The 9,157-nt window shown below is 37.9% G+C and overlaps 1 pseudogene; it reads right to left on the bottom strand.

Moving 5' to 3' along the window:
- Positions 1–8,674: 8,674 nt before the first annotated feature.
- LOC109263254 (ATP synthase subunit f, mitochondrial-like) lies at positions 8,675–9,157 on the bottom strand (annotated as a pseudogene).

Here is a 9,157-nt window from a genome sequence, read left to right as displayed (position 1 = left end):
CATGTATCAGTTCTAGCATTTTTTTGGTGGGGTCTTTGGGTTTTCCATGTAGAGTATCATGTTATCTGTGAAGAGTGAGAGTTTGATTTTTTACTTGCTAATTTGGATGCCTGTGTGTGTGTGTGTGTGTGTGTGTGTGTGTGTGTGTGTGTTGGCTGATTGCTGAGGTTAGGACTTCCAACACTATGTTGAATAACAGTGGTAAGAGTGGACATTCTTGTCATGTTCCTGACCTTAGGGAGAAAGCTCTCAGTTTTCCCCCATTGAGGATATTAGTGGTGGGTCTTTTGTACATGGCCTTTATGACCTTGAGGTATGATCCTTCTATCCCTACTTTCTTGAGGATTTTTATCAAGAAAGGATGCTGTATTTTGTCAGATGCTTTTTCAGCATATGTTGAGAGGATCATGTGATTCTTATCCTTTCTTTTATTAATGTGATGTATCACGTACATTTGATTGCCAATCAGTCAATGTTGATTGCTGATATTGAATCAGCCCTGCATCCCAGGAATAAACCCTAGTTGATGGTGGTGAATAATTCTTTTAATGTATTGTTGGATCCAGTTAGCTAGTATCTTGTTGAGGATATTTGCATCCATGTTCGTTAGGGAAATTGGTCTATGGTTCTTTTTACAAAGTCTTTGTCTGCTCTTGGAATTAAGGTAATGCTGACTTCATAGAATGAGTTTGGAAGTTTTCCTTCCATTTCTATTTTTTTGGAACAGCTTCAAAAGAATAGGTGTTAAGGCTTCTTTAAATGTTTGGTAGAATTCCCTTGGAAAGCCATCTGGCCCTGGACTCTTGTTTGTTGGGAGATTTTTGGTTACTGATTGAATTTCTTTACTGGTTATGGTCTACTCAAATTTTCTATTTCTTCCTGTTTCAGTTTTGATAGTTTATATGTTTCTAGGAATTCGTCCATTTCTTCCAGATTGCCCCATTTGTTGGCATATAATTGCTCATAATATTCTCTTATTGTTTGTATTTCTGCAGTTGGTTGTGATCTCTTCTCTTTCATTTGTGATTTTATTTATTTGGGTCCTTTCCTTTTGCTTTTTGATCAATCTGGCTAGGGGTTTATCGATTTTGTTAATTCTTTCGAAGAACCAGCTCTTGGTTTCATTGATATGTTCTACTGTTTTTTTTAATTATTATTTTGATATCATTGGTTTCTGCTCTAATCTTTACTATTTTCCTTCTTCTGCTGTTTTGGGGCTTTAGTTACTGTTCTTTTTCCAGCTCTTTTAGGTGTAAGGTTGGGTTGTATTATTTGAGACGTTTCTTCCTTCTTTGTGAAGACCTGGATTGCTATATTTCCCTCTTGTGACCACCTTTGCTACATCCCAGAGTATATACTTATACTTTAAATGGCTTTTTTGATTTTTTTTGTGTCCCTCTAGTTGTAGATTTTCTCTTGCTGCTTCCAATATGCTGCTATATGTTGCATATCATTCATTCACTCTAAATACCAGTCCTATTTGATAGTCAAATACGTAATTTAAAATTTTTTTCATAGTTGCATCAAGCAAAATGAAGAGTCTGGGGTAATGATCTTTAATTGTTTTTTATTTAACCCAATACAGTATATAAAAATATCACTTCAACATGTAATCAGCATACAAATATTATGATGTATTTTACACTCATTTTTTCCTTTTAATCTTTGAAATCTGTTGTATATTTTACTCTTACTGCACATCTCAATTCCAATGCTAAATTTTAGTAGATACTGGTTTTATTAGATACTTGTTCTTTACTTAAATTTCATAAAGTTTACAGTTGAAAATGTAGATTCACATATCCAAGTTGTTCCAAATATATTTAAAAGTTTCCCAGTAAACAGAGTATGCATTTTAAATGAAAATAAATTAAAATTAAATAAAATTAAAAACTCAATTTCTCAGTTGCACTAGCCACATTGCAAGTGCTCAGTAGCCACATGTGGTTGTGACCACCACTTTGGTCAACATTGCTAAAGATGCTTACTGAGTATCTATGATGTATATGAAGGCATTAGTCTAGAGACAGATTACAAGGCAATGTAATATCTCAAATGTAGGGGACTTGAAAGGAGTACAAAATATAGTGATGGTCTGAGAGTAGTTCTTTTCTTCTTCCTATAGAGTAATGTGACTTTGCTGCTGAAAAGACTTTTTATTTTTATTTATTTTTATTTTGTAAAGTTTATTGATTTATTTTGAGAGAGAGAGAGCCCAAGCAGGGGGAGACAGAGAGAGAGAGGGAGAGAGAGAATCCCTGCACAGACAGTGTGGAGCCCGACACAGGGCTCAAACCTATGAACCATGAGGTCATGACCTGAGTTGTGAAATCAATAGTCGGGTTCTTAACCGATTGAGCCACCCAGGCACCCCTGAAAGGACTTTTAAAAAATTCCTTTTGAGTTAGTATCCATGATCAAGATGGCTGAAATTCCTGACAGTCTGATTTCTCAATAGTGAGGCATTATTTTATATTTGTAAGTGTCACATATAAAAAGACTATGCATGAGTGTTATAATTGTATATGCTTTTATGATCCAGTAGAGTCCTTTCCATTTAAACTGTGGCTTTAAACAAATAGTCCAATATTTGCCAATGCACCATCAGATTTTCTAATGTCAAAATGTATGCATTTATCAATTATTTAAGCTGCCTATTCATATTGTTGTTAACTTCAGATTTCTATCTTATTTCATCCCTAGTTATTTCATTGAATAACTAGCTTATTCTCCTTATTTTCTGCTACTGAACCCAGTGTTGCACAGAAAAGTTGATTTGTTAATTAGTTTAATCGCCTCTTCTCATAATAGCGGGGTAAGATTGGCGGAGGAAGCTTGTTATCAATCTGTGCTACTGGTAAGCAGTAATTATAGATAATTATGCTTTTGTCTTGCTGCATTCTGAAGATTGTCTTGAAATCCTTCCCCCTGAATTAGCAAATGGTCTGTCATGTTGAATTCTCCTCTGGTTTCTTCCCATAACTCAGCCCCTACTCTCCCCCCAATGAAACAAAATTGCAGCTTGTTAGGTGGAAGCTTATTTGAAGTCTCAATTTTCTTGAGTATTCAGCCTCTTTGGGAAGTGCCAGGTGCTCCGTCATGGCCACAGCATTTGCCTTTGGCTTAAGGTTCCAACTCAACTGGCATCCTACAAGTCTTTGATTTTTTCTTTTTGCTTGAAGAGGCAGTGGTTGTCTTGACAGCAGAGCTAAAGCTCTGTCCTTGTACTTTGATACACATTGTGGTACAATCTAATAATCAAAGTCATTTGTCAAGAAACAGGGTGTTCACACTTTTCTCTGAAGAGATTGGAATAAACAGCAGATTTTAAGTGGATGTAAGCCAGAAATGGCAGCCACTACCACTTTAAAAATGTGCCTGGAATGCAGAGCCCAGAGTAGATTTTAACCAAGACTGTATCTTTATATTCGTGGGTATAAGGGACAAGGGACAGTTTTGACTCCCAGGGGATATTTGGCAACATCTGGGGATATTTGTCATTTTCATGATTGGAGATGGAGGGTGCTACTGGCATCTAGGAGGCAGAGGTCAGGGGTGCTGCTAACTACCCTACAATGCATAGGACAGTCCTCCACAATAAAGAATGGGCTGGCTCAAAATATCAATAGTACCAAGGTTGAGAAACCCTGCTTTGTATGATTATGAAGGGACCACTGTGGCATATTTGATCCTCTCCTTCCTTGATGATTTATATGGTTTGGGGAATAGTTCATTCAGTAGAAAAATTGAAATTGCAAAAAGAGTGAATTTCCCATGCCCTGTTATGGGGACTCCTTATGGACAAGAGATAAGGAATAAAAATGGAAAAAAAAAAACCCACTCTCATATAATTGAAGTAGAACACTGTTTATTTTCTATTTTTGCAGAAATGTAATGGAAGCAATATACTAAACTGACATGCTTCAGAGTCACCAACACATTCCCTAATAGAACCATATTCTTCCACCAGCAGGGAGAAATGTGATCCACAAATGCAATCAGATATATTTTGGTCAAAGGCTGCTTGTATTTTTCACTTCTTTTTTTAAACATTTTTTAATTTTTTTTTTTAATTTTTCACTTCTTGAGATTAGATTCCATTTTGGGAAAACCCTAATGTTGTAGTCTTGTATGACCCCATGTGCAGTCTAAGTCAGAGCAACTCAGAGAGAGGTTCAGGTATGAATTTATCTTATGAAAGTAAAGAGTTTGTTTGAAAAGACACAATTTCTAAGGGTATCTTGGACTGAGGTGGATGTCTGGAGTTGTGGATGGGGATCTCCTTGAGGCTGATAGTCACCAACCTTTCTCATATATTCTGCTGAGCAGTGCTACTTATTCACAGCCTGGCATGTGAAAATGGGATGACATATTTAAAAATATTTATATATCTCCATAGATCAATTTCAGCAAACAATGGTAACTTCATAAAGAGACATTTCTAACAATCTAAACTCTTTCCCTTGAGAGATGGGGAATTTTCTTTCCCTTACTGCATAGTTTCTGGCTATATGATCACATGTGGATACTATTATTGTACTGAGTTGAAAATTGTGTTAGATGATTTCTGAGATCCTTTGTAAGCCTGTGGTTCTCTGACTCAGTGATTCTGTGAATTTATCTTTAAGAATTTACAATTACACAGCCTCTCAATTGCCAACTCCCCACTCCTCTGTGTATACTTCTCCTTAATTTGGTCTCATTTATTGTTGTCTCCATAATCCTCCAAATGGAACCTCTGTGAATATCTTTCTGTCCCTTGCACATGCTGTGCTCTGTCAGTCTCCCACACCTGGAATGTCTTCTGTTCTTCCTTTAAGGCTTAGCTCACATATTACCTTTCATGAAGCTCTTTCCTATTGTTGTAGTCTAAATTAAAGGAAACTGTAGTTTCCTTTTCTTATTTCTCCTATAACTGTAATCTAGGTTACAGAATATGGGGAAACACATCCATGTTTTCATAGAACTAGATATACCAGTAGAAGATAGAGGAACTTCTACAGTAACTTCTGTGGTTCTGTGTTTACTTCTTATGTACGAGCTCTTCACTTCTTTGTAAGTTGTAATGAGGAGATTATTCAGTACTTGATTATAAATTGTCTCTCATAAATTTTTTGCATCTTTAAACTCTAAGTTTTCTGGAGCTTTGCATTTGCTTTGGTTCCCTTTTAGTGCCTCTTACAGTGCTAGGGTCATACTGGGTGGGCAATAAATGACTGCTAAATTAAATGAGAGACTGTGGAACCAGGTGACCTGGTAAGCATGGTGTGCCAGTGATTCTACAGAAGAAGGTTTTCTGCTAGAATAGTATACATCAGACTGCTTTTGAGATGTTCCATTCCCTTGTGTGAATGATTTGGGAGAAGGTTATGCTTTAGTTCTCTTCTTCATTGTCTTTTAAGAGCAGAATGAGCAGAATGGGAGCAATAGAGATGGAATAATAGAAATGGCTTAGAAAGAAAAGGAGGGAAAAAAGAGGGCTGCCAATCTTTTCTGAATCATGGCAACTTTTTTTCCCCATTTCTTTCTAAGAAATGGATGATAATCTCAAAATGTCAGCCTCTACCTAATTTTTCTTTTCTCTGCTTGGTATTTTCTTGAGCCAGAACCACTGATGCCACAAGCTGTATCTTAACCACTTAAACCTGTTTTTCTGGAGACAAGGAATGTATATCAACAAAGTTGGCTCTGCCATCTTGTGCAGCTTAAATCGAGCTATACCACCCTAGATTTTGGATTCGGTGTCCACTTTGTGAATCATCTTTACTACTTCCAAAGTTAGCTGATCTTGCCAAGAGCTTGGTATCCAGTGCTCAGTCTTTGAGTGCCAATTTTGCCTTTTGGATGAATTTCTGTCCTACTCAGTTTTGGTCATACTTTCCCATGAGTATCATGATTTCTTTTCTAGAATTGTAACTCAGCTCTAAAGGTTAGCCTGGTGGCAGGGACACTGTTGTTCTTTGTTTTGTCTTGTAGATACCAGTTGTCCTTCAGGCCTGGAGGCCCCCTTTTTATCCCGACCTAGTTATTGTTTTTTCTGTGTGCAAGGAGAATCAACTGAGGTATTAGATGCCCATTTCTCTTTTCATAAGTGTTACCTGAGGTCTAGATCTCTCGCCTCTAAGAATCAGACATGGTGTTTCACTGGCCTGTTCAGTGGCTATGTCGATTTCCATGAATATGAGTTTTGAGTTAGGTCTATAGTCTTTTTCTTGACTCTGGTGACTCAATCATCTGTACATGGAACCTGACTTGAATTGTGCTTTACACACTTAATTTGGTGGAGGTGAGGTGGTCTGAATGACTTTTGTCATTTACTAGAGAAGTGGGACTTGTTGAGCCTATATTGTCCAAGATTACATGGGATGTTAATAGATGTTATTTGAAAAGATGTTTCCATGGTCAAATGCTTTTGGGAAACACTGAATTAAACATAGTTAAATAGAGTGTTTAACTGAAATATGACTTTCTATGTGGAATGCTTGAATGAATGGCAGCATTTTCCAGTTTTTTTGACCACGGAACCATTTCTTTTGGGGACATCTCTTAATAGCTCAGGGAATACTAATGATCCTTGTAAAACCCATTTTAGTTTGGTCTGTTTTTTTAAAGAATAATTATAAATTTTGTGTAATAGCACTATGTGGTCATTAGGCTTTATAGGCAGAGAGTAAAGCTAGTTCTGTGTAAATGCAATGGCAATTAAGAATAAATCACAGTTAAGCTTGTTTTATGAAAATAATTTCCATGTTAAGCAAAATACATATTTATACTTTAATAATCTATACATAAGCTAGAGAGAATAAGAATTTATTTTATAGCAGAAATGTGACCAAAAAAATCTCTAAGCTAGCTTAATGCCTTGAAAAAGATCAGAGGTTCTTTCTTTTTTGATCTTTTTTGTTCTCTGATATAGAAATGAAAGTCTCAGATACTAAATATTTCTCTCTTAGAAGGTCCTAAAATGGGGCACCTGGCTGGTTTGGTTGGTAGAGCATGTGACTTTTGATCTTGGGGTGGTGAGTTCCAGCCCAATGCTGGGAGCAGAATTTACTTAAATTAAAAAAAAAAAAAAATGAAGGTCCTAGTCTACAAATCCAGAGATGTTATTCCTCTTAAAATACATACATGTGGGAAATGTGAATATCTTTCAAGGTACACAAAAATTAGAACTGCCAAACTTGGCAAATAAGAATACAGACACCTAGTTAAGCTTGAGATAAACAACAAATAATCTTTAGTATAAGTATGTTCCCTGCAATGTTCTATCTGGAAACACCAATATAAATCTACTTAAGAGGCCATTTATCCAGTGAGTTTTGTGGCAGAGAAGGAAAAACAAAACCCTCACATCTGGGTTTCCTCAAATCTATCACTCGTCCCCCAAAACAGGGATGGAGCTAAAACAGGAGTAAATCTATTCAGAAGCTTGTACTTAAAAAAAAATTTTTTTTTAATTTAATGTTTATTTATTTTTGAGAAAGAGAGTGTGAGTGGGGAGGGGCAGAGAGAGGGAGATGCAGAATCTGAAGTGTCAGCACAGAGCCCTGCATGGGCCCAGGCCTATGAACCATGAGATCATGAGCCAAAGTCTGGCACTTAACCAACTGAGCCACCCAGACACCCACAGAAGTTTGTACTTTTTTTTTTTATTAAAAAAAATTTTTTTTTTAACGTTTATTTATTTTTGAGACAGAGAGAGAGCATGAACAGGGGAGGGGCAGAGAGAGAGAGAGAGACAGAATCTGAAGCAGGCTTCAGGCTCTGAGCCATCAGCCCAGAACCTGACGTGGGGCTCGAACTCACGGACCGCGAGATTGTGACCTGAGTTGAAGTCGGACACTTAACCGACTGAGCCACCCAGGTGCCCCTAGAAGTTTGTACTTTTAAGGTCTAGAGAGGTTCAACCAGTTAATAATGTGTTTCCTTTCCCCAGTCACAGCATTATAAGCCTAAATGTCGCTCCTAAACAGCTATTGTACAGTCATTTGATACCCTGAAGTCCTCCAAAGACTGAATCTCCCAAATTCAGCCCCGCGATCCCCTCATGTAAACATGTTGGGCTGCTTGTCACCTCTTCCAAGCATCGGGGTTCCCTGGATAAAGGTCATAAATGAATTAAGAAGCATGTGAATTAACTTGTGTATAATAAATTGACACTCCAGGAGCACCTGGGTGGTTCAGTTGGTTAAACATCTGACTTTGACTCAGGTCATGATCTTGCGGTATGAGCCCTGAGTTAGGCTCTGTGCTGCCGGCTCTGAGCCTGGAGCCTGCTTTGGATTCTGTGTGTCCCCCTCTTTCTCTGCTTCTCCTCCACTCACATGTGCGCGTGCACGCGCGCTCTCTCTCTCTCTCTCTCAAAAATAAATAAACATTGAAAAAAAATGAAGGTCCTAAAGCTAATCAGGAATGCTTCCTATGGAAGTGGTTTTAGTGCCCTAAATATCCATCTTTAATCTTTCCATTTACATTTATTCAACACTTCTTTTTTAGAGATCTGCTCTATACCAGCTTTTCTAGCTTCTATTAGAGTTCTTGTAGGTTTTTCTTTCCCAAGTACCAGTCTTCTTTTATTGGATGTTAATTCTGAATTAGGATATGAAAGAAATCAAAGGTACTGGGCAAAGGTCATGCTCAAGAATGCCATATGTGCCTCCACACTGGGCACCCTTCAGGGGTACTTGCATAGCTGCTCACGTTTGAGTTCCTTATAAGAACAGTAGTTGAATAGCCCATAAGCTGCCAGCACCATAGAAATCCCAGCAATGCCCCCCTTTCTTCACATTGACATACTTTAAAAAATGTTTATTTACTTATTTTGAGAGAGAGAGAGCTCATACACACATGAGGGGGAGAGGCAGAGAGCGTGAGAGAGAATCCCAAGCAGATTCCGCACTGTAGGTGCAGAGGCCACTCTGGTTGGATCTCTTGATGGTGAGATCATGACCTGAGGTGAAATCGAGAGTCAGATGCTTAACCAACTGAGCCACCCAAGCGCTCTGGCATACAGGTACTTGTAATACCGATAGTAACCTCTTTGAATTTCTCCAGTGATGGCTTTAGGGGTGAAATCCCTCATCAGCATCCAGCTTGGCAGCTCTCCTAACTTCACATCCATGAGCTTCATCTCCTTCACTGGTAGAGATGACGCCAT

This window comes from Panthera pardus, unplaced genomic scaffold, assembly GCF_024362965.1.
Source record: "Panthera pardus isolate Hobbes unplaced genomic scaffold, ASM2436296v1 HiC_scaffold_17, whole genome shotgun sequence".
Classification (NCBI taxonomy): Eukaryota; Metazoa; Chordata; class Mammalia; order Carnivora; family Felidae; genus Panthera; species Panthera pardus.
This window is presented reverse-complemented; position numbering and strand designations above follow the sequence as displayed.